The 27,646-nt window shown below is 35.6% G+C and overlaps 1 long non-coding RNA gene and 2 other non-coding genes across 3 annotated transcripts; 1 reads left to right on the plus strand and 2 right to left on the minus strand.

The window, feature by feature from the left end:
• Positions 1 to 12,578: 12,578 nt before the first annotated feature.
• LOC113120626 (uncharacterized) lies at positions 12,579 to 27,479 on the minus strand. The gene is made up of 3 exons (XR_003294641.1): positions 27,428 to 27,479; positions 13,412 to 13,528; positions 12,579 to 12,937 (listed from the first exon to the last, which is right to left on the minus strand). It is a non-coding gene; the product is annotated as an uncharacterized LOC113120626 (long non-coding RNA).
• Positions 26,154 to 26,225, minus strand: trnad-guc (transfer RNA aspartic acid (anticodon GUC)). Its single transcript has one exon. It is a non-coding gene; the product is annotated as a tRNA-Asp (tRNA).
• Positions 26,472 to 26,543, plus strand: trnad-guc (transfer RNA aspartic acid (anticodon GUC)). The gene has a single exon. It is a non-coding gene; the product is annotated as a tRNA-Asp (tRNA).
• Positions 27,480 to 27,646: the final 167 nt, after the last annotated feature.

Here is a 27,646-nt window from a genome sequence, read left to right on the forward strand (position 1 = left end):
AATTGGTTCAGGCAGCAGTCTTACCAGATTTTACAAGGATATCAATGACAAGAGCCGACTGTCATTTAATAATGTAAAAAATTGTAGAACAACACAAGGAACATGTGGAAACACATAAACTAATCTGAGAAGTCAAATGAAAAAGAAATTAGAAATATGTGATTGTAGTGTACTGTTTTTATTTTATTATAAAGTTGTATAAAACAAAATCCATATTTACATTATACTTTAGAAGAATATTTCCAAATAAACATTTGCCTAAAATTCTCACCGATTCAAAGCTCTAATTACAGACTTAATTGGACAGTAAAGGTGCAGAGAGGCAGTAAATCCTTTAATCAGACATTAAAAAAGAGGCTGATTAGCTACAGGTGATATTAGTGCCTTATACATATTCTTCTGCTGGTCTTCTGCCTGATTGAAAATGAATAGCGGTCAAAGTTCAGGAAATTGGCAGTATAGTCTGGCTTCGATTAGATATACAGTCAGCAATATAGTTACAGTCTACTTGGTCAATGGGGCAGTCAAAGGCCTCCTGGTTTTCATCCAAATGATCTTAAATTGTGTTCTGAAGATGAACAAAGCTTTTACTGGTTTGGAACGACATGGGGGTAAGTGATCAATGACAACATTTTCATTTTGTGGTGGATTGTCCCTTTAAGCATTTAAATATTTACTCTTCTTCAGTTTGGAGATGAAGTTTGTTTTACATCAAAAATAACTGAACAGTTCAGGTGAGGCAATTACAGGTTACTGCTAACTGAGAGCTTTGCTTCTTCTACAATGGGTTACGATTAGTTTAGCTAATAACTGCCCGATAAAACTCTAATGTAACATTCTAAAATGAATCTGAACTTTAACATTCTAAATTGTTAAAGTAATTCTGAAACAGAATATCTGTGTTTGGTTTGTCTAGCTGAGTGGGTTCATTGGAAATGCAAGGACTGAAATATTTTGTCTTTTTGTGTGGGATGTTTGAATACATGTGGTAACCGATGAATTTCAGCACATGAAAGTATAAACATTTGAAAATGTCATGAGATCACAGAACGTCAGCATTAGACCTTGCTGTTTTTTTGTTAGTCTAACCAATAAAAGAGCCAATAAGAACGCATGTTTAAGTAATTTCAAGTGTTTTCAGTGAAGCATTTTGTTATTTTTTCCTTTTTAATGGATGTACAGCACACATTTGAGTGTTATGCAGGGGAAGACTGCAGCGGACCACCCACCCCTGCACGTCTCAAACAGGGCCCACAGAGGGTAATTAAGCTGTTTTCTTGGGTCATACAAGTCTCGCTCGTTAAATCTTAGAGGAGTGATGCGTGGTTGTATGCTGGTTGTAAGCCGGAATATTCCAAAGACCGCTGGGTCAATACAGAAACTCATGGGCCAAATAAATTCTACTGTAAATGGAAGGCATCGGTCATATTATGAGCATCATCATCATCATCATCATCATTGTGTGTGAGATTATCTGTCTCTGGGAATCTCATGACATCTGTCAAGAAGACAATTCTGTCATTATCTACTCTATTCCAAACTTTCATTGGTCTGTGGAACATAAATATATTTTGAGGAATACTGGTAAACCAAAAGGTTTTGGTTAGCATTGAAAAAAAATCAAATTGATGACAATGGGAAACGAGACTTGGTTACCAACCTTCTTCAAAAAAAAAAAAAAAAGAAGGGAATACAGGTCTGAAACTTATGAGGGTAAAAAAATAAAGACATATTTTTTTATTTTAGGTGGAATATTTCTTTAAATCTATTATTTTACATGATGAAACTGTTGTCAAAATGCACTTTACAAAATCGTGTTGCCATAATTTTGCATTAAAAAGATTACTTGTGCAAGCCTTTTTGTAAACGCTTAGTTTACTGAACATTCTTCAACATTATTCTAACAGCTATTCAAGTATATAGGATTTATTTTAGTGGAAATAAAGTTGCATGAAATGATACTTAATCAAAGGGAACCATGCATTTAATGACCACAGTGAGATATTAAGTATCATGGTTTAAACAAATGGTTTTTGAAAGAACAAGACTAAAGCGGTCTTAAGAGGAATATAATCACATAAGAAAATGATTTTATAATTTCAGTGGAACAAAACGCATCATTTGCGGAAACATATTCCTCAGTGAGCTCTCATCAATGACACTCTTTCCAAATCCAAAAAAACTTACTCAACCAGCATTAGTCAAAGTAGATCTTTATCGAAACACGTATGCACCCAGAGGAATGGATGCAGGGTCTTGCTGTGCCAAAGATCACAGTCTTCGCCCATCATTTCAGCTGACCATGTGTGATTGAAGCATGAAGACAAACCTCTGTCTCACACACAGATAGATCTGAAGAACTGGTCACTTGTGTTGGCTTCAGCACTCTGGTGTCATTGCCTAGACCTAAAGTGTCTTACAACAGCAATTAATGCAGCCTGAGCTCTTGGCCACATGCCTTATGAAAAAGTTATCAAAGAACAATCTGAGTGGATTTGATATGGTGATGATCTTTGTTTCGAAATAATCTTTCTCCATGCCAAAATTATTATCAGACTCATGAGAACTGCCAGTTCTCATTGTGCTTGTTTAATTTACTTACATTTTAATATTTTCCTCACATCTTTGTTTAGTCTGCTAAAATAGAAGTTTGTTTTTGCATTTTGTCTTGGGACTGCAGGAATACATTTTGCTGCATTTAATGAAACTGGGCAGTGGATTTTTTGTTCCCGGCATGCTTTGTATACGAGTTTTGGGAAGTGCTGCTTTGTGTGTTGTTGAGCCAAGATGAGAAAATCGGAGACTTGTTAGTTGTAATGGTTTGATATTTGACAATTTAGAAGAATGTCTGTAATATTTTTCAGTTTTTGTCTCATTCTTGTGAACAATATCCCATACTTTGTATGTAAAAAGAAAAAGTAAAAATGCTGTTTTTCTGTTTGTGTAATGTGCTAGTAACTTTTTTTTATGCAACAGATCATTGTACCTTTAGTCAAAATATAAATATCAAAAAGTTTGCATATGTGTTTTGTAATGTATTTAATGCATCAGGCTTTTATGGATCATGTTATTGTAGGAGTATGGAGCACATTCTCAAGGAGTAAAAAACACCTAATTCTATTCAGAGGCCCAAACTGAGCAAAAATATGCAATTTGGTGCAGATGCTGATATTTTTATGGCCAAAGATGAAATACTAATAGCTTATAATGTCAATTAATGAGATCTTTATAACAGTAGTAAACTACTTATCTCCCATGTGTCTTATAGTAAGGTGAGATTTAAATTAATAAATTCCAAATTCAAATATTTGCAATGATGATTGAGAGATGAACAAGCAAATGTTCCTCAAAAGCCTGATGATCATATTTCATACTCACATTTGAACATGATTTTTCAAAAAAGAAATAATAATAATCCATGGTTAATCAAGTAATTTGCTTCAGTCGATGTATGTTCACCCTGAAATATTACAAACAATATAAAAGTTGTTCTGAAGTTTACTTGATACATTTTTATAAGCATTTTACAGCAGAAAGACGTGAACCCCAGAGGTGGAGGCTTGCACAATTATGCTAAAAGGACATTTACTTGCTAAAACATATAGACTATTGGTCAAATGACAGAAGGCATGTAGATTTTGTGCAACTGCTCATGTTGATCGTTTAGGCCTTAGAAATTTGTCTATCAATGATGATAGAGTATAGGGTTAAGAAAGGTTAAGGTAGCTCATCACATGGAATCACTGTGCACAATTAAATCAAGTCAAACTAAGGAGAAATTGTTTTTAGTTCGCACAATTTAATGTTTAAATTGTAGATTTATAGCAAATAAAAAGAAATTTTTAGGACATTTTGAATATAGCACTGGAGGCATCATGTTTCTTTTTACGACATGTTCACTATAGGAACTATTGCAGTGTGACAAGCTTTGTAATGATTCTGCAGAATAAAAGCATGCATGTTTGAAACTACATGAAAATGAATAAACAATGCCAGAATTTTCATTTTTAGTTGAACTCTTCCTTTAAGCGTTCTCACATGTGTGCATGATGCAGGCCTCAGTCAAGAGGGGAGAAGATGTGTGTCACAGAACCCGCACTGATCGCCGCTGTTTGTAAGCAATGCCGAGCAGAGAGATTATCTGCTGGTAAGAGCTGGGGGCTGTTGTAAATGATCTGTCGTGTGGGTGATAAACCCTGTCAAAAGCACCTCTAGCGCGGCACCTGGGCTTAAAGAAAGTCATGCTCAGATTTGTCTCATGTGCAAGATTAAAATCAGGACTCGGTTGACTTCAGGGTAGGACTGAAGGGTTTATTTATCTCTAATGAATATTTCACATTTCGCACAAAGACATTCCTGCAGAGATCTCTGGGAGTTCTGTGTAATTCGGGGTTTCGCTTCAGCATCAGAACGAGCCGTTTTTCAACATCGCAAACAATCCGTATAGGAAACACTGAGCCGTGTGTGAGTGTGTCTGCATGGATGCTTGTGCATGTTTTGTGGGTACCTCATGGCATTAATCATTGGTACTAATTACAACAAACCCATGAACAGACTGACTGGAATCTGTTAAGATTCTGAGGACGATTGCAGGATAATATGTACACAGCCAACCAACCTGGGCTTAACGAAAGTCATGCTCAGATTTGTCTCATGTGCAAGATTAAAATCAGGACTCGGTTGACTTCAGGGTAGGACTGAAGGGTTTATTTATCTCTAATGAATATTTCACATTTCGCACAAAGACATTCCTGCAGAGATCTCTGGGAGTTCTGTGTAATTCGGGGTTTCGCTTCAGCATCAGAACGAGCCGTTTTCAACATCGCAAACAATCCGTATAGGAAACACTGAGCGTGTGTGAGGTGGGTCTGCATGGATGCTTGTGCATGTTTTGTGGGTACCTCATGGCATTAATCATTGGTACTAATTTACAACAAACCCATGAACAGACTGACTGGAATCTGTTAAGATTCTGAGACGATTGCAGGATAATATGTACACAGCCAACCACAGCGCAGCATTTGGTTCATCCAAAGAAACAGCAGCAAACCCACAATAAATATTGTGAGTGAAAATAGAAACAGCTTAAAATAGAAAATTCTTTTCCTTAGCTCCTGTGCACGTCAAACAAGCTCCATTGGGCAATCGATTCTGTTGTTACAGATGAAAGCAAATTACAGATCGAAAATTTGTTCTAATTGCGTGTGATTAAATTGTTGGAAACGGGTGATAGCATCTCTCAGTCCTCCACCCACTAAAGAACGAGACTCAGCCATTAAATTTTCCTGCTATCAGGAGTTGTGGAGTCCTACTTTGATGTTGTTGGTTTAGAGAAATGGCGGGACTCGATTATGGGCAAAATTAGGGTGGCAGGCCGACCGGGAAGGCGCCGCGGCGTAAAGGGTCAACACAGCAGGAGGGCGGGAGCCGGTCGACTTTGAATAACATGTAACTGCCATTTCTGAGAATAATTGGTTGTTTTTGGAAACAGATTACTTATTTTCATGTGTTTGTAAATTAGTAAAATGTTTGTAGGCATTACAAAGCATGAAATATAAACCTGAATCAAAGTGTTGTTAGTGATTCTAATGTTCTTCAACCATTTACTGCTTAACAGTATGGTAAAAAGTTATGAAATTTGGTGAAGTTATAGCACAGGGTCAATAGTGTCATCTGAACCAATTTGGGGTTCCTCGAAATTTCTAGCGTCACCAAGTGTTAACAATTTCAAGTGCACTTTAGCTTATACATTTTCACCTGAAGGATTACAAATTATTCTTATAGACCAAGTCTTACAAAAGTCCCTGATGATTTGTGGTGGTTCAAAGCTGAATGAAATTGCTGAGAGAGATGGTTTTATTGTAATCATAACATTCAAAATGCGGTCATCTGCTAACATTCAAAAGTTTAGGTTAATAAGATTTTTGAAAGGCGTCTCTTCTGCTCCACATTATTTGATAACTCTTTTCTTTTTGAATATATTCTAAAATGTGATTTATTCTTGTGATGCAACGCTGAATTTTCAGCATCATCTCTCTTTAGTGTGACATGATATTCAGAAGTTATTCTAATATTATGATTTGCTGTTCAGGAAATATTTCTTATTATTATCAATGTTGTTTTGCAGTGTCATATTTTTGTGTAAACTGAGATACTTTCTTTTCAGGAATGTGTACACAATTAGTCCTACTACATCTTTATTGCACCAAATTGTAAATAAACGGTACAACAGTAAAATATAGCCCTTTAGTTTGAGGCTTCTATATGTGGTTTTTATTTCTGTTCTCTGGTCAAAAGACATCAGGAAATCTCCAATTTTGTCCACGGAAAGCTCATCTCCCAGTATGGATACTGCATTTGGCTGGGCTGCCATGAATTCCCTGTAGCCACAGACAGTTGGAGAGGCACTGATGCACACCGATCAGAACACATCATTTAGGCTGGAGCTCACACGGGCAGATGGGAAAAATGACAGGGAAAGTCAAACTAAGGGGAAGAATGGGTTTCCTGTCGACAGAATATTCCTGATCTATGATGATAGCACAGGAATGACCATCTAAAATCAGGGCCCCTGGAGAGGAAGTCTCACAGAATAACATCTACAGAGGACTCCGCTGTAATCTTGTTATTCTAAGAGGACAAAATATTAACAAATCTTCCAAAACACTTCAAAATAATCATTCCAGAAGGCCAGATTCACAGCGAATGCCATTTTTGGTTCCTTAAAGAATGCTTCCGTGAACAATTCTTAGTACAAAACTTATAAAGAATCTTTTGTTCAATGGAAAGATTCCTTGGATAAAATCAAGGCCCATAAGAAACCATTACATTTTAGACAATTGCATGTGGATTAGAAGTATCATGGGTAACATTTTCATGGAGAAAGTTTCAGATATTTATGACCCTTTTTAATACATTACTGGACTGAGATGACATAATACGCAAAACCACAGCTCTAAATCTCAGTTCTAAATCCTTTTATTGACATTATCTTTAATCCAACCACAAAAAGACCACACCTGTGACAAAGTGTCTATTAAACACTCACCTGTGGGTTAATGATGTTTTTAATCTTTTTGCTTGTACTTGTTGTGTCACTAATACTGTTAGTACCTTAAAGAGTAAGCCCATATTTCTTTTCAACACCTAAAAAACTGTATTACCCATGATGCAGGATTACTGTTGAACTCTGAATAGGCTCCAACATGCTGTTTTGTATGTATACACATACATCTATGTTTAGGTTACTAACAGGCAACCTAAATATTTAGGCTACTAACATTTCATTGTGGTGACACCTTTCCAAAGGGGTGCGTTTTCTGTACAACGATGTTAACTCGCTCTTCAACTACCATAATAGCTTATACTAATCATCGTTTACGAAACTAACCAACTAGTCACTATGGTTTTCGAAACTGAAACTGTCGCATCTCAGCTGTTTGAATCACATTGGATCTATAAAACCGTAGACAGAGAAACGAGTTTGCAGCCATCTTTAGAAATGTGTCTTTGAACTTCGCGGTAGTCGATCTCTCATCGCGGTTTTAGAGTCTAGCTGGTAAGATGAACTTATTTATTGTAGAGTTATGAAAGTTAGTGTGTGCGTTGTAATGTTCGAAGCAGATGAAAAAAATGTCAGAAGATCGAGAAGTTTTTAAAACATTCGAAAATTCGTATGACGTTATAGACTGTGGAAGTACCAGCGTTCGAAAGGGGCGTGGCTACACCACTGAGCAACGTGTTCAACCTACAGTCACTTTGATTTTAATTTAGCCTATTATCAGATTAAAAGAGGCATGATTGTACGTTTACTATATCGTATCTAATCCGAATGTCTCCTGGATTAAGAGATACTCTACAGACTAGAAGGGGTTTTTTCCCAGTCTCGTTGGGAATGTTTATGTAACCCTAATCATTTGGGCTGTTTGTTTCGGGTCCAGCCGGTGGGCCAAAGCACTTTGGTAATGAAGCCAATTGAACTTAACTGCAAAGAACCGTTTGAAAGCTCTGTTTGTTTTCACTCAGTCTTATCGAAAGATTTGAGAGCAATTACGCTTTGATATATAGGCCTAATTGCTATTAGATTTAAACTGACTGCAGTCATTAGAAAACATGCATTAAACTGAGTTTATAATCGTGGGTGGCAGCATTTAGTTAGCCTATCTTAAAAGTATTTTAAATTCAGAATCTATAGTTATTTAATTATCTTTTTTTTTTTTTTAAAAAGGTTTGTTCTGAAGTTAGATGTGGTTTACATTTAGTTATTGCTCTGTGATGTCCCAAAAACATCTGACAAAATAAGCTGACAAAAACGTAATTTTGAATTATTATTATTTATTTTCTTTTACTATAAAAGACAATCAATTAAAAACAAATTGATTGAACACAATGTTGTTATTATTAGTCACCCCCCCCCCACACACACACAAAATAAAAATAAATAAATAAATAAATAAATAGATAGATAGATAGATAGATAGATAGATAGATAGATAGATAGATCATATGGAATTATTTTCATTCAGAAAAAAATAAGTTAAACTGTTGAGAGATCGCCACACAGAACGATGCTTTCTCCTGGTCAGCTGATTCTGGGGGAAAATAAAAAATAAAAATAAAGAATTTCATTATACTTCAAGTTCATGTTCACGTTCAAAGCACAAAATTGATTTGCTTGCTTGCGTGCGCGCGCGTTAGTGTGAGAGAGTTTTAAGTGCCATCTTTCATTAAACTGTTTTAGATATCAGTCCATTTCTAATGTTTCACATAATAATTTTAAATATTCTTTTAGCTAAAATCAATCTATTTGAATGGAAAATCTTGACACATTTAGTCTATAGCCTGTTATATTTATTTTATAGTAAAGAAACGTACGAACAGAGTATTTGTGTAAGAACAGAGTAATCATAAAAACAAGAGCAAAGACTGACAATGTTTCTGAAAATGTCTATGCATTTTTTTCCTACCTGATTTATTCTACAATTTTATGTTCTATATTTAAAAATTATTCTCATGCTTTGAAAATCTGGATCACTCGAGATCACACGTCGTCATGTGGAATTCAGATGCATGCTTTTACATGATAATAAATAATAACAACAACTTTAGAATTAGAATTATACAGGCTAATATGCAACACATTTATAGAATTATATACATACATACACGTGTGGCTATAGATTGTAAGAAATTATGTTTATTAAAAGCATATTCAAAATATTAGAATAAACTGGCATACAAATGAGACTCAAAATAACATGTATTTTTCATGTAGGCTACCTTAAAAAAAAAAAAAAAAAAACAATCAATACCTCCTTTTGAAAAAGTTAGGCTAAATCTTTATTTTATAAATTAGTTTGACGGGGCGACACTTGTCCAACTTCAACAAGACCAAAAACGTCTTACCTAGCAAGAAAGAAAGGAGGAAGAAAAAACCCACTGAGTCCATCTTTAACAAACATCCAGAATCTTCACACCGCACTTCCATCTCTTCTGAGAGAGATCTCGTTCAAACGGGTTCAAGACAGACACTCCGTGTTTCTTAGGGAACAAGGTGATAATTCCACTCGGATGATGCAACACTGCCATCTACTGACCACGAGAGACCACTTCAACCACAAACCCTAACTGCAGCAAGATTCAGTAGAGCCTATGTCAATTATAAATTATAATGGATTATAAAATACCACAAGTCATTGTTTTTATTGGGCGTACTATTTATACGCACTTTCATGAGATCGGGAAGCTATATTGCATTTAACGCAGATTAAAACTGGGTTTTCAGGGAAAGACTTCTTTACACTAAGAGGGAAGATCAAGAATCGGTGTCTTATCAATGGACGCACTGCAGGGCTCCGTTTCTTCCTCACAGCCTTATGGCACTACCATAATAACCAATTAGGCTATGTTTTAAGGTTCTCAAGGGAAGAGTAGCCTATTAAGCTGATTTAAACAAAAAATAAAAAATAAACAAATAGGCGATTTATCACTTTCAAAACAGATTTCAAATATAAAACCAGACAACACCATTTGATTTGATCTAGCCTATATATTTATTCATTAGTACAGACATTTTGTTCCAATAATAAGCTGAATAGGAACAGGACAGGAACAGGAATCATGTTTTTATGTCCCAGTGCAAATGCATGATCAAACTCTATGCACTTTTTCTCAAACTTGCTTCTGGAAAATCACTTTAGTTATGGTTTTTCTGGTCTGACTTGTGCCGTCTTATTATTTGTCGTTGTCCCATCTTCCATTTCATCACTGACATAAATCTTAAGTGGTCCAGCAACCACAATGCTGGTTAAGTTCATCTTCTCTCTGTTTTGCGCTTTGTAAAAATGTCTGATGGAAAAGCTCATCTTTAATGACTTAAACTGAACCATTACTGCTCTGTTAAGATGAAATAATGCAAAAGTTAAGAAGAATCCTTTACATTGTCCTCCAAAGCATTTATCAGTAAAGCACCTGCATGTATGGCCGTCTACACCAGGATCATCTTGTGCGGCCCGAGCAGCCTGTCTTCACATGAGTTCAACGATCAGCTGGGGAATTGAATGGAAGTTGTAAAAATAGATGAAAAAAATCCAGAAAAAGAATTCATCCTCATTTGGCTGTGACGGTGGTCTGGGCTTTTTTGTCCCGGGTGTATCCTCAGCAGCTGAAATCACTGAAGATGTTTGTGTTTGCAGGGAAAATATCACATCTATCATTCATTTGGGGGATCGCAGGCCAGAACCGTTTCCACATTTGACAGACTACTCAGTCGGGTGGTTTCACGTCACGCTGCTTTCCTAAAGCCCATTCGGATTCACTGCAGATTCAAACCCTCACTGGTTTCATCTGCCCACATATAAAACATAAGTCATGAACACCCTTCTTCAAATAAAGACAGACAGACAGACAGACAGACAGACAGACAGATAGATAGATAGTCTGTCTCAGTTTGTTCATGTTTTTCCAGACAGACTGGATGATGGTGAGATCAGATCTCTGTGTGAAGCGCTGGTTGTTGTCAGAATCCTTGTAAAATCAATGTTTGGAAATGTAAACTGATATTGACACACTACAGTACAAGATAGAAATAACTGACTTGGGCTGGTGAAAATAGTGTTCTAATAATTTTTGCCACCACTGTATAATATAATATAATCTTATAATAAAACTGTTTTATCTAAACTCAAACTGCAGTTGGGTTATTTTAATAAGCTGTGAAGGACCCAGTTATGTTCACATACGTCTCGTCCAGATGCAGGAAACCCACAGTATTTATTTTTCTTGGTCTCAATTTGTGTCTTGAGTCTAAAACAGTGTGTGTCCTTCAACATTATATAGTGCCAAAACTCCAAAACTCACAAACACAGCACAACCAACAGAAACCTTCCACACATGTGATGTATCCTGACTTCTCCTGGAAGAACGAGGAACTCCCTGCTGATGGGTATATCAAGGCTTCGGGCTACTAAAATACAGGTCTGAGTTTCCTGTGTGTTCCTGTCTGCTGGTGGGCCGGGCGCTCATCTGTCTGCTGTCCCTCTGAGGCCATAAATCGTTCAGATGGGATGAAGTCCTTGTGTTCCCTGCCTAAACTGCTGCGTGAAATCTGCATGGCCGTGTTTTGACAGCCCATGGCTTTAAATCATCACTTTATGATGGCCAGGGAAAACGTGTCCGTGTTCCCGCCAATGATTTACGTTCATTGGAGTCTGGAGGATATGATTATTTGGCCCAGACAGATGGATTGAGAGATACCAAAGGGCTTCTGTGCCAAACGCTCTCATGAGCCGCACAAATGGAGTCCACATGCTGGAGAAAGAGGCTGACATCTCTGTTCATCTCCTCAATGTCACGTGCCTCTCCTCCTGACTAAAAATTACACTTATGTTCAACTCTGCTGGGGAGGGATCAAGTCTCATAATTCATAATTCTGAGTCTTATAATCATAAAAGAGCTTTTAGAGTGTGGCCAACATCACAAAAAAAAAAAAAAAAAACCTCAGCTAAACTTGATGTCATTGATTTCAGGAACAACTGCTTTCTGGACAGAACAGGTTGAGTGACTGGAAAGTGCAGTCCTCCGAGTTTCCTCCATGACTGCAAATGTATAATGAAATGGGTTTAGTTTATCATTTTTTTTCATACATTTTTTCTCCTTCTGCAAAGCCAACAGTGTCATTATTTACACAGGCTGCCATAATCTGACTGTTGGCTTTATTATAAAAATGACCGTACTTTTCCAAGTGATCTGATTTACAATTTTTGCTTCATGAACAATAAAATGGATACAAATATTCCCATCAGTTTACATATCTGCAGACCAGGGGATATGATGCAGGCAGCACAATGGATTTCAAAACTGATAATAGTAAGAACCGTTTCTTGAGCAGCAAATCAGAATGAGTTCTGAAGGATCACGTGACACTGATGATGCTGAAAATTCAGCTCTGCGTCAAAGGAATAAATTAAAGTTTACAATATATTCACATAGAAAACAGTTATTTTAAACTGTAAAAATATTTTATAATATTACTGTTTTTAATAGATTTTTAAACAAATAAATGCAGCCTTGGTGCTGACTTCTTTCAAAAACATTACTGACCACTAACTGTCTATTTTGTGTTTTCTCTGTGTGTTCATGAATGGCTCACTCCCCTGTGTTGCTTTAACATACTGGAGGTCATGATGTAGACAGGCGGTGGTGGTCTTACCGGATACCCAAACCACACTGGCACTAACTCACTCCTCTAGAGGACCAGATCATCGTCCCAGACAGGCATGAGAGCGGTGCAGGAAGCCAACTAAACTAAACAGTGTTTTGGGTCATATAAGCCAGCAGATGTTCATAGATAATGGTAGACTAGAGTCCAAAACTTGTCGATCTTCACATTTATGCATGTATAACTCCTTATATGTGGACAAAATAACTATGGATTAGCCTGTATGAAAAAAAAAAAAAATATCCATCAAGAAATAGCATTGCAGCATCCTTAAGATAGGGGTCAATGTAAAAAACAATGGCACACAAATAAACCTCAGCAATCATGTGTTTCAGAAATTCATTTACAGTTCCTTTACGAATAGATGCATTTATTCTCTGAGCACTTCTCTAAAAAGGTTTCAATCCAGAAATGGAAAATATTTGCAATGATCTTCTGGCCGGAGACTCGGGTTTAGCTAATCTGTTATCTAAGGGGCTCTGAATTCTCATAGCAGACTTTCCATCCTTTTCACTTGATTTCCAAAAGTATCTAAACATCCCCGCGTAGACTTTAAACATTGTGTGGTTGGGGCATTTACTAAACGCTCTTTCATCCCACATGTCTTCCCACACTGTCCAGCGCACAGAGCCGCAGCATGGAAAAAGATTTCAGCAGTGGAATCACGACTGTGGACGGCCACCCATGTCTTACCTCACGCCCTTTGGCCCTGATCCTGCGAGATGAGTTTTCCTCACTTGTAACTGCAGACAGTGAAATGCAGCAGAGCTTCGGGTGAAGCACTGATCCGGCTCTGCTGTGTCCTACATACTGTAGAAGAGAGGCAAGGACAAGGAAAGTATTATGCTCCTTACTCAGGCCATATCCGCCATTTTTATAGTGCATATAAATTGTTTCAAGCATTTATTACTCTAAATTCTCAACAGTTGGCTTTGTGCCAATGGTGCAATACAGCAATAAAGAGAAAATGATAAAAGTCATTCTTAAACACTGACTGATGAAACAAACGTTTCTAACTATATTTGTGTGGAGCGGGGTGAAAACCATTTTGGTAAATCAAACTAAATGGAGTACTACTAACTACTAACTGAAAACAAATAAAAACTAAATCTAAACTAAAACTAAATTAAATAATTAGTAAAATTACATACATACAATTATAAATACAAAATATATATGTAATATAAAATATTATAAAGGTCAAATGCACACAAAAAAGTAACTTAAAATGTATATACTAAAATTAAAAATACATTTTTATTCAATATATCAACAACTATAGTAGCTGTGGAGCAATTGGAATGTTGCCTTATTCCTTATTTTTACCATTATACCATTTTACCATTATATTATTACCACTGGGTTCAGTTAGTGAGCAAAAAATAATTGTGCTTTTGTTCTGGGCAAACATCCAACAAGGTCATAATTGGGAGCCTTGTTATGAGGCGCCGTGTAGGATTTAAATCAAACTTCGCTTATCAATACATACATAAAACACGTGCATATACACCTATAAATTACTCGCATATACATGCATACTACTGAATGTTCAAAAATACATATATAAAATACACGTGAACACTAATATGAATTCGATACCAATACATATAATGTTAGCAATGTATGCATACACACTTGTGAATAACTTGCGTATACATATAAACTTGACACGTGCATACACCTACAGACACTCACATATACATATTAACTTGATCCATGCATATACACCTATTAAACACTCGCACATACATATAAACTCGCTGCATACAAACACAACTGCACATACTCGCACATACATATAAACTTGATCAGTGCATATACACCTATTAAACACTCGCACATACATATAAACTCGCTGCATACAAACACAACTGCACATACTCGCACATACATATAAACTTGATCAGTGCATATACACCTATTAAACACTCGCACATACATATAAACTCGATGAGCGCATACACATCCATAAAACACTCACGCATACATAAACAATAACTTACTAACGTATACAGTTCAGATGAGAAAAACATGTGTACATGTATATATGCGAGTGATTTCATATGTGGATGTGCGTGAATTTTCAGTATAAACGGAAGGCATTTCAGTGTAAACGGAAGGCGTTTCAGTTTAAAAGGAAGTCGTTTAAGCGTGTACGGAAGTAACCTGTCTAAAGGTCTAAATACCGCATTTGCAATCATGGACCGGGATTGTGCTATAGCTACACGTGAAGCATTTTGCGTAATGTTCTTTTTTCGCCCACTATTATAATATCAATTACCATCAGTTTGTGTTGCCTGCTCACCTGCAGTCTCTGCCTGCAGTCAGAAACACAATCTGAATCGCGCACTTTGTTTCGGCCTTCGAGCCCTGGCATACAAAGCATCAATAACAGCGCAAACGATGCGATCATCCGCCGGCGAAGTTTCAAGGACCGTGATATCACACTTGTCATTGGTAAAGTAACTGGCAGTTTCGATCTAGAAAAAGGTGAGAATTTCACTTCTATGAAATCTTCACGAAATAACTTCCAAACGCTATGCAAGTTAACGTTACACACACACACATAGACAGAGGGAGAGAGAGAGCGAGGGAGAGTTTAACTGCCTCTAGTTAAAAAATATAAAATTTGTTCCCAACTAAGTCCCACATAGTGAACTTAGCCATTTTCAGAATTAAGTGTTTAAGCTATTTGCACAGAATCGGAATATCATAACTTCATAATATAGTGAGTATGTTTGCAAATATTTTGAACAAAACAAATAAAATAAAAGCGATCCATGTGTCATACAGATCTATCGTGGCTGTGTTGTCACATGACAAGCATGACGCGTCGCCATGGAGACATTAAGGCGGTACATTCTAAAATAATGGTCGCCTAAAGAAACTCACGCTGGGGCTCAGCTAGAATATTTTAAACTCATGTGCGAAAGGGTTTTATTTCTGAAAATTGCTAAGCTCAAGTGGGACTGGGACTATTTCGTGAAGATTGCATAGAAGTGAAATTGTGAAATTCTCACCTTTTTCTAGATCGAAACTGCCAATTAACTTACTGCTGATGAGTGTGATATCATGGTCCTTGAACTCGCCGGTGTTATGAAATGTTCAGTGTCTGAGATATTTGGTGTCATTGAGAATAAAGAACTATATATAAAGACTCGTATGCAGTAACAACTATTTAACTTTTTTTTTTTTTGTCCTTAAAAAAGGTTTCACATGGAAGTGCATGCGAGCCTACAGTTCATGTGGAGAATCTGTTTGTTTGTAATTAATATATATGTTACAAATCATCAGAGTTTGATTTGCACTTCTGCCTGTTATTTTGTTCCTAGTTTGCAGAAGCTCTTCTAATGGGGGAGACTCATTCTCAAGTTATATATGAGCCACTACTGCACACATAAATGAAGACATGGGTAAACCTCAGAATTAACTTAAGTTTTTTTATTATCTGATGCAGGGGATGGTGGATGTGTACTTTATCAGTGTAATAGTTAAACATCATATGCAAAAAAAAAAAAAAAAAAAAAAACTTGTTTGATACAAATTTTGTATTATTAACCAGTTTTAAAGTTTTACTACATTCTGTTCCTGAAATCCACAATTTTGAAATCAAGATAATCAATGGGTAATCAAATCAAGCACAACCTAATAAAACATGTTTCTTGAATAAAGGGTATTGTAAAAAAAAAAAAGAAAAAAAAAAAGAAAAAAAAAAGAAAAAGAAGAGCATGGTCTGTGGACAATTCATCTCAAAGTGCACCACAATTAAAGACAAAAACAAAGTGTATAAAGACATTTTACAACCTTTTTTTTAACTATAGAGTACATTTTATCTACTAAATGTATCAGTTTTGGGGAAAAATTTTTTTTGATCAAGAATCTTCCAGTTCATGTGTATGTATATATATATATATATATATATATATATATATATATATATGTGTATATATATATATATATATATATATATATATATATATATATATATATATATATATATATATATATAAAACATTCAGATTTCGTTTTGTTATTAAAAACTTTTTTTTTTTTTGAATGATTGAGCAAACGATTAGGAATGACACAGATCCCTGTCCATAATTGCAAATTTGGTTACTTCCGTTTACACTGAAATGCCTTCCGTTTATACTGAAAATTCACGCACATCCACATATGAAATCACTCGCATATATACATGTACACATGTTTTTCTCATCTGAACTGTATACGTTAGTAAATGTTATGGTTTATGTATGCACGAGTGTTTTATGGATGTGTATGCGCTCATCGAGTTTATGTGTATGTGCGAGTGTTTAATAGGTGTATATGCACTGATCAAGTTTATATGTATGTGCGAGTATGTGCAGTTGTGTTTGTATGCAGCGAGTTTATATGTATGTGCGAGTGTTTAATAGGTGTATATGCACTGATCAAGTTTATATGTATGTGCGAGTATGTGCAGTTGTGTTTGTATGCAGCGAGTTTATATGTATGTGCGAGTGTTTAATAGGTGTATATGCATGGATCAAGTTAATATGTATATGTGAGTGTCTGTAGGTGTATGCACGTGTCAAGTTTATATGTATACGCAAGTTATTCACAAGTGTGTATGCATACATTGCTAACATTATATGTATTGGTATCGAATTCATATTAGTGTTCACGTGTATTTTATATATGTATTTTTGAACATTCAGTAGTATGCATGTATATGCGAGTAATTTATAGGTGTATATGCACGTGTTTTATGTATGTATTGATAAGCGAAGTTTGATTTAAATCCTACACGGCGCCTCATATATATATATATATATATATATATATATATATATATATATATATATATATATATATAAAACATTCAGATTTCGTTTTGTTATTAAAAACTTTTTTTTTTTTTGAATGATTGAGCAAACGATTAGGAATGACACAGATCCCTGTCCATAATTGCAAATTTGGTTACTTCCGTTTACACTGAAATGCCTTCCGTTTATACTGAAAATTCACGCACATCCACATATGAAATCACTCGCATATATACATGTACACATGTTTTTCTCATCTGAACTGTATACGTTAGTAAATGTTATGGTTTATGTATGCACGAGTGTTTTATGGATGTGTATGCGCTCATCGAGTTTATGTGTATGTGCGAGTGTTTAATAGGTGTATATGCACTGATCAAGTTTATATGTATGTGCGAGTATGTGCAGTTGTGTTTGTATGCAGCGAGTTTATATGTATGTGCGAGTGTTTAATAGGTGTATATGCACTGATCAAGTTTATATGTATGTGCGAGTATGTGCAGTTGTGTTTGTATGCAGCGAGTTTATATGTATGTGCGAGTGTTTAATAGGTGTATATGCATGGATCAAGTTAATATGTATATGTGAGTGTCTGTAGGTGTATGCACGTGTCAAGTTTATATGTATACGCAAGTTATTCACAAGTGTGTATGCATACATTGCTAACATTATATGTATTGGTATCGAATTCATATTAGTGTTCACGTGTATTTTATATATGTATTTTTGAACATTCAGTAGTATGCATGTATATGCGAGTAATTTATAGGTGTATATGCACGTGTTTTATGTATGTATTGATAAGCGAAGTTTGATTTAAATCCTACACGGCGCCTCATACAGATCCCTGTCCATAATTGCAAATTTGGTTACTTCCGTTTACACTGAAATGCCTTCCGTTTATACTGAAAATTCACGCACATCCACATATGAAATCACTCGCATATATACATGTACACATGTTTTTCTCATCTGAACTGTATACGTTAGTAAATGTTATGGTTTATGTATGCACGAGTGTTTTATGGATGTGTATGCGCTCATCGAGTTTATGTGTGTGCGAGTGTTTAATAGGTGTATATGCACTGATCAAGTTTATATGTATGTGCGAGTATGTGCAGTTGTGTTTGTATGCAGCGAGTTTATATGTATGTGCGAGTGTTTAATAGGTGTATATGCACTGATCAAGTTTATATGTATGTGCGAGTATGTGCAGTTGTGTTTGTATGCAGCGAGTTTATATGTATGTGCGAGTGTTTAATAGGTGTATATGCATGGATCAAGTTAATATGTATATGTGAGTGTCTGTAGGTGTATGCACGTGTCAAGTTTATATGTATACGCAAGTTATTCACAAGTGTGTATGCATACATTGCTAACATTATATGTATTGGTATCGAATTCATATTAGTGTTCACGTGTATTTTATATATGTATTTTTGAACATTCAGTAGTATGCATGTATATGCGAGTAATTTATAGGTGTATATGCACGTGTTTTATGTATGTATTGATAAGCGAAGTTTGATTTAAATCCTACACGGCGCCTCATACTATGAGGCGCCGTGTAGGATTTAAATCAAACTTCGCTTATCAATACATACATAAAACACGTGCATATACACCTATAAATTACTCGCATATACATGCATACTACTGAATGTTCAAAAATACATATATAAAATACACGTGAACACTAATATGAATTCGATACCAATACATATAATGTTAGCAATGTATGCATACACACTTGTGAATAACTTGCGTATACATATAAACTTGACACGTGCATACACCTACAGACACTCACATATACATATTAACTTGATCCATGCATATACACCTATTAAACACTCGCACATACATATAAACTCGCTGCATACAAACACAACTGCACATACTCGCACATACATATAAACTTGATCAGTGCATATACACCTATTAAACACTCGCACATACATATAAACTCGCTGCATACAAACACAACTGCACATACTCGCACATACATATAAACTTGATCAGTGCATATACACCTATTAAACACTCGCACATACACATAAACTCGATGAGCGCATACACATCCATAAAACACTCGTGCATACATAAACCATAACATTTACTAACGTATACAGTTCAGATGAGAAAAACATGTGTACATGTATATATGCGAGTGATTTCATATGTGGATGTGCGTGAATTTTCAGTATAAACGGAAGGCATTTCAGTGTAAACGGAAGTAACCAAATTTGCAATTATGGACAGGGATCTGTGTCATTCCTAATCGTTTGCTCAATCATTCAAAAAAAAAAAAGTTTTTAATAACAAAACGAAATCTGAATGTTTTATATATATATATATATATATATATATATATATATATATATATATATATATATATATATATATATATACACATATATATATATATATATATATATATATATATATATATATACATACACATGAACTGGAAGATTCTTGATCAAAAAAAATTTTTCCCCAAAACTGATACATTTAGTAGATAAAATGTACTCTATAGTTAAAAAAAAGGTTGTAAAATGTCTTTATACACTTTGTTTTTGTCTTTAATTGTGGTGCACTTTGAGATGAATTGTCCACAGACCATGCTCTTCTTTTCTTTTTTTTTTTCTTTTTTTTTTTTTCTTTTTTTTTTTTACAATACCCTTTATTCAAGAAACATGTTTTATTAGGTTGTGCTTGATTTGATTACCCATTGATTATCTTGATTTCAAAATTGTGGATTTCAGGAACAGAATGTAGTAAAACTTTAAAACTGGTTAATAATACAAAATTTGTATCAAACAAGTTTTTTTTTTTTTTTTTTTTTTGCATATGATGTTTAACTATTACACTGATAAAGTACACATCCACCATCCCCTGCATCAGATAATAAAAAAACTTAAGTTAATTCTGAGGTTTACCCATGTCTTCATTTATGTGTGCAGTAGTGGCTCATATATAACTTGAGAATGAGTCTCCCCCATTAGAAGAGCTTCTGCAAACTAGGAACAAAATAACAGGCAGAAGTGCAAATCAAACTCTGATGATTTGTAACATATATATTAATTACAAACAAACAGATTCTCCACATGAACTGTAGGCTCGCATGCACTTCCATGTGAAACCTTTTTTAAGGACAAAAAAAAAAAAAGTTAAATAGTTGTTACTGCATACGAGTCTTTATATATAGTTCTTTATTCTCAATGACACCAAATATCTCAGACACTGAACATTTCATAACACCGGCGAGTTCAAGGACCATGATATCACACTCATCAGCAGTAAGTTAATTGGCAGTTTCGATCTAGAAAAAGGTGAGAATTTCACAATTTCACTTCTATGCAATCTTCACGAAATAGTCCCAGTCCCACTTGAGCTTAGCAATTTTCAGAAATAAAACCCTTTCGCACATGAGTTTAAAATATTCTAGCTGAGCCCCAGCGTGAGTTTCTTTAGGCGACCATTATTTTAGAATGTACCGCCTTAATGTCTCCATGGCGACGCGTCATGCTTGTCATGTGACAACACAGCCACGATAGATCTGTATGACACATGGATCGCTTTTATTTTATTTGTTTTGTTCAAAATATTTGCAAACATACTCACTATATTATGAAGTTATGATATTCCGATTCTGTGCAAATAGCTTAAACACTTAATTCTGAAAATGGCTAAGTTCACTATGTGGGACTTAGTTGGGAACAAATTTTATATTTTTTAACTAGAGGCAGTTAAACTCTCCCTCGCTCTCTCTCTCCCTCTGTCTATGTGTGTGTGTGTAACGTTAACTTGCATAGCGTTTGGAAGTTATTTCGTGAAGATTTCATAGAAGTGAAATTCTCACCTTTTTCTAGATCGAAACTGCCAGTTACTTTACCAATGACAAGTGTGATATCACGGTCCTTGAACTTCGCCGGCGGATGATCGCATCGTTTGCGCTGTTATTGATGCTTTGTATGCCAGGGCTCGAAGGCCGAAACAAAGTGCGCGATTCAGATTGTGTTTCTGACTGCAGGCAGAGACTGCAGGTGAGCAGGCAACACAAACTGATGGTAATTGATATTATAATAGTGGGCGAAAAAAGAACATTACGCAAAATGCTTCACGTGTAGCTATAGCACAATCCCGGTCCATGATTGCAAATGCGGTATTTAGACCTTTAGACAGGTTACTTCCGTACACGCTTAAACGACTTCCTTTTAAACTGAAACGCCTTCCGTTTACACTGAAATGCCTTCCGTTTATACTGAAAATTCACGCACATCCACATATGAAATCACTCGCATATATACATGTACACATGTTTTTCTCATCTGAACTGTATACGTTAGTAAGTTATTGTTTATGTATGCGTGAGTGTTTTATGGATGTGTATGCGCTCATCGAGTTTATATGTATGTGCGAGTGTTTAATAGGTGTATATGCACTGATCAAGTTTATATGTATGTGCGAGTATGTGCAGTTGTGTTTGTATGCAGCGAGTTTATATGTATGTGCGAGTGTTTAATAGGTGTATATGCATGGATCAAGTTAATATGTATATGTGAGTGTCTGTAGGTGTATGCACGTGTCAAGTTTATATGTATACGCAAGTTATTCACAAGTGTGTATGCATACATTGCTAACATTATATGTATTGGTATCGAATTCATATTAGTGTTCACGTGTATTTTATATATGTATTTTTGAACATTCAGTAGTATGCATGTATATGCGAGTAATTTATAGGTGTATATGCACGTGTTTTATGTATGTATTGATAAGCGAAGTTTGATTTAAATCCTACACGGCGCCTCATACCTTGTTACTTATTTCAAAAAGCATTATGAACTACAAAAGATTGCACATAGATCTTCTCTCCAGTCTAATTCAGGGCATAATACTATTAACTGCTGCTGTATGCAACTTATTTATAAACAAATACTGCTTAATATTATACCGTGATAAAATCTGTCCAGCGCATGTTTTATAAATCTGTGCAGGGCCCTGACGGATGTGTGCATGCCATGCTGAATGCCTGTTGTTTTTAATATCTGTAGCCTGCATCATAAGAAAAGCATATATTCGTTGACTTTCCGTTTATTTATTTTCTTAAAAAAAAAAACTATTTTACAATTGTATTTAAAAACCACATATTTCAATGAATAAACGGTGTGTAGACTAATTTGTCACAGGCTTCATTAGACCTCTAAAAAAGGTCCTTTATTCGGTTATTCTTTTACTGTCTAATTAGTTATCCAGCGATTTTTGATATATGTGGCAGGTTGTACGAAAGAGAGGAGGTAAGTCTCAGTTTTAAAATTTGACTCTTAATTTAGAAGATAGAATTAATATATTATAATGTTTTTGCTTTCTTGAACACACGTGATTGTGTAGCCTACAAGAAACACGCAAGTATCTTCCTCAAGGATAAGGTCGAATAAAAGTCTTTTGATATATTTTTGACAACATTTAGAACCGCTATTAACAAAAATATGTACTTTTGACGCGTTGTTTATTCGCTTTAATCGTGTTAAACGCAGTTTGTGCTGTAGTCTGTCGTACCGTTCATCACCACCGAGTGTCGCTGTAGTAAACAAAGCAAAGGTGAGTTTGTGATGTGGCTGATAATGTTATTCTGAAATTCAATTTAGAAAATGCTGTAGTTTTTAATAACTCATTTAACTTATCTTAATATATCACTAATGAGATTTATGTTTTGAATATGCCTTAAATCTGTTATAGCCGTTTTAATTTCTGTAGATCTTTTAATTTGTTGCAAAGCAGCAATACTTAATAATATATCATATAAGAATATTATGTGACCATAATGTGTCTTTCCTTTGTTTACATCTGTGTAGTTTCAGATTTATCCACATAATATTAATGGAAATTCTGGAAAACAATACATCTTGGTTGTTTTAGCGATTTAAACATTTTTTTTTTCTTTAGTTTTTTTTTAAATTGCAAATACAAAGATGACATTAATGAAATACATCTTCGCATATATTACACAAAATAAAACTCAAAACAAGTATTAATCACGGTACATGAAAGATCTCATCAGATCTCTTCAAAAAAAAGAAAATTTTTTTTTGGTATTAATTACTTTTAGAGATTAGTAAATGTTCTTCTTCACATTAGAAATCTATTAAAGTAGGTATTTTCTTAAGAAATCTTTCTTTGTGAAAATGGAACTTTGCCACAAGGATAAGAAAGTTAACAGTTGATTCTAAAGATTTGTTTTGGTTTTCAAAAAACCAAACATCCTTAATGTGTGAATTACAATTCACATTAACTTTAGAAAAACAACCAGAAACTTTACAGAAAAGTGATGAAACATTACATGAGATGGCAAATATCTTCACTTTCTTTTTTACAGAAGGTACATATATCAGCTACATCACAAAATCTAGCCAAAAATGCTTTACAAGGGTATATATTATGCTAATTTTAGCGATTGAGCTGCAGACTTTGTTTCATGATGACGAAACCTGAATTACTCCTGTACCTACAGAGCAGTTTGTTTGTTTTTTATTATAACTAAATATTTTTAAACTGTAGTCTAATGGCCATTTTTATTTATTTTTATTCATTTTTAATATCTTAAGCATAAGTGTATTCAGTTCAGTGTATTCAGATCACACCGTTCTGTGCTTTCCTGACTGAGCATCTTCCCGATTTGTAGATTATTTATTAAACTCATGTTTGACCTCAGATCAGTTTTTCACCTTTAATTAAATATTTCTGTGGGAAGGAGTGCAGTGAGTAATATCAAATTTTTTATTGTTGTTGTTCTGCATTATTATGGGACTGTTGTACTTGAGTTGTAAGGTAGTTTGTTTTTGTAATGTTTTTGTAGTGCTTAACACTACGGATGCAGTATATTTTTGTCCACAGTTGATTTCATTGGCGCTGTTTCACTTTTTCCGTGACGGAAAGCATTTTCAATGCTGCGATGAAGTAATCGCTATGGGAATACCTCCGGTGTGACGAATGTCTGAAGCCCTTTTAATGTCACTCAAATATATTGGGCAATAGCGAACTTACTGATATAAAATCCCTGTTGCTCTACTCCCTGCCTGGATTAAGTATTTCTCAAGTTAATTAAACATCATGATTTTAGGACGTTAAGTTGTGCACTCTACTTTTTGCCACTTAGAGCTACCATTAATTTGCCCGATTAATTAGCCATTCAGGCTACCAACACTATTTGCATAACTAATCATTATTTTGAACTGATTTTGACCGTTTTCAGTGCCTTAGCTCTGGAGATCGAGAGGATAGCCCTAAAGCCATTGGTACAGGGTCTATGTTGACAACCAAGTCCCCACTCTGTGGTTGGTGCTGGCATGCCTGATTTTAGTATCTGTTCCTGTTTCAGATGATTTTCCAGCAACTCTGGGCCTCATGAGGGAGGATCAGGCTGGTTACACCATCCAGCTTCTTTGGGTTGATACGATTTGCATCACCTAACCTTGTGTCTGGGGTAAGCAATATCAAGATGCTGACGCAGAAGTTCATCCTATCTCTATCTGAACCGGAGATTGGTTCATGACCATCAATCTAAGGATGTGTACTTCTGAATCCAGATTGTCAAGGGACACAGGAAGTTCCTCAGGTTTGCTTTTGGAATAAAGCTTGCCAATACTTGTCACATTAGGTCAAGACAACATAAGGACTGACAACACCGCTGTGGTCACATACGTTGGTCAGAGAAGATTACTCTCTCACCCCCTGTGCAGGTCGGTGAGACATGTTCTTTGGATGCAGACTAGGTTCATATTGATCAGAGCTGTTCATGGCCCGGGTCACCTGAGTTTGGAGGCTGGAGGATGGAGATTGCACGCTCAGGTGGGTGAGTCTCATATGGCAGAGGTTCGACCGAGTAGAAGTGGATTTGTTTAATTAGAGCATGTGCTTTGCCCGCTTTGGTTCCCTTGTCTCCTCCGTCGCCTCTGGGTGTGGACGCTCTGGCCCAGGACCAGACTTATGCCTTCCCGTCGACACGCTTGCTTCTAAACTATTCTGTTCAGAGTAAGGTTGGTCAGAGTGAACATTGTTGCTGGTGGTGCCATTTGGCTCACTCGTATGTGGTTCTCAGAATTGATCAGTCTGTTAGCCGACTAGGTAACCCTCAAACATGACCTGCTGACTTGGGCTTGAGGCATTATTTTGAAATCCCCATCAGGATTTGTGTAACTAATGGGTATGACCCTAAGCTGAGTTTTAATGTTTTCCGGTCTCTTGGCAGAGATTACTAACACTATTCTTAATTCTGGGCTCCCAGAAGAGGTGTTTCAACGGGATGTCACCTTCCCTTTTCATGCAGGGACGAGAAGGCTTAGGCCTTTCTGCCCAGCACAGATTCCTTTTTGGGACTTATTTTTTGGTTGGAAGGTATGGCAAATAAATTTGCGTGTTAGTATTAGGGCTTCAAACATTTGTCATACTAGAGGTGTTCCCATAGCGATGACGTCATCGCAGCATCTCATTCCCTATTCAGGGAACCAAGGTTACATAAGTAACCAAAATGTTTTCAAGTATATCTGAAGTCTTTGGTGGCACAGATTAGGTCATATATTAGAGGCATTTCCTTAATCACATGTCGAAAATAAAAAGATTGTTTTCTCCCCGTCGGGGAATCGAACCCCGGTCTTCCGCGTGACAGGCGGAGATACTGTCCACTATACTAACGAGGAAACAACTGGTAGTTTAAGGCAGGATATGGGACTTTTACTTTGCTTGTTGGTGTTCCATGCATATGAAGGATACTGTATGAAAGTCTCACTTCTGCCTCAGGCTACCAGTTGTTTCCTTGTTAGTATAGTGGACGGTATCTCTGCCTGTCACGTGGAAGTGGGACTTTTATACAGTATCTTGTGTGTGCATGGAACACCAACAAGCAAAGTAAAAGTCCCATATCCTGCCTTAAACTACCAGTTGTTTCCTCGTTAGTATAGTGGACAGTATCTCCGCCTGTCACGCGGAAGACCGGGGTTCGATTCCCCGACGGGGAGAAAAAATCTTTTATCTTATAAAATTTTGTATTTATCTCTAGTGGTTGAAACCCTTCTCCTTCCCAGGAAATGACTGACAGACTTTGTGCCACCAAAGACTTCAAAATCCCGCCACGGAAAAAGTGAAACAGCACCTATGAAATAAATGTGTGGACAAACAAATACTGCATCCGTAGTGTAAAGCACTACGAATTGGAAAAGTTAAAGGAAGTTAAGCTTAACCTCTTGTGACCTTTTTATACAGTCTATGCTTGTGACCAGATAGTTGTAATTCACTGACTCATTTCAGCGACTTGCCAAAGAGTGGAAATGATGTTACAACCAATCCAATTTTAATGCTTTTTTTGTTTATTTGTTTGCCTTTTTCTTTTCAAGGAGCTTTGTTCTTTTTATAGAACAAAATAACATTTAACAATACATTACAGCTGCAAAGTATTTTAAATTGTGTCTTGCCCTTTTGGATTACAAAGCAAAGTATTATGAATATATTATTTATATTTAAATAAACAGTAAAATAATAGTAGTATAACATTTTATGGTTATAATAAAAGCATGAATGTTTATATTAAATAATTTAATGTAAATAAGCGGCATTTAAATTTAACTCAAACTTAATATTCAAGGATTGAATGAAAATTGATTGAGTGATGGAATAATTTAAGTCACATTTAAGATAAATTATCAATTAAGTGTTTCCAAAACCACAGAAAGAGGTTCATTCACTTTTCGCTGCATCCAACATTTAAGGCCATGATTTTATGAATTTTAAGACTTTATGTAACTTACAACTTTAAGGCATTATTTTGTGTAAGGGTAAAGTAAGACATTTTAAGACTTTAAAACCTGCAGGAACCTGCAATGTTGTTTATGTGTCAAATATTCACCTGCATCTGACTGAGGGCAAGGGCACAGGAAGTGAGGAAACTTGGTGCTCCCTACAAGAACAACAAAACAGCAATAACAACAAAACAGCAATATTACAAAAAGCAATAATTCTACTACAGACACAAATAAACACACATATACATACAAACGTATATATACAGTATACAGTGAGCTAGCTTTGCCAGTAAAGCTAGCTTTTTTATTAGTATTTATTGGAA

Source organism: Carassius auratus, chromosome 20, assembly GCF_003368295.1.
Source record: "Carassius auratus strain Wakin chromosome 20, ASM336829v1, whole genome shotgun sequence".
In the NCBI taxonomy this organism is placed as follows: domain Eukaryota; kingdom Metazoa; phylum Chordata; class Actinopteri; order Cypriniformes; family Cyprinidae; genus Carassius; species Carassius auratus.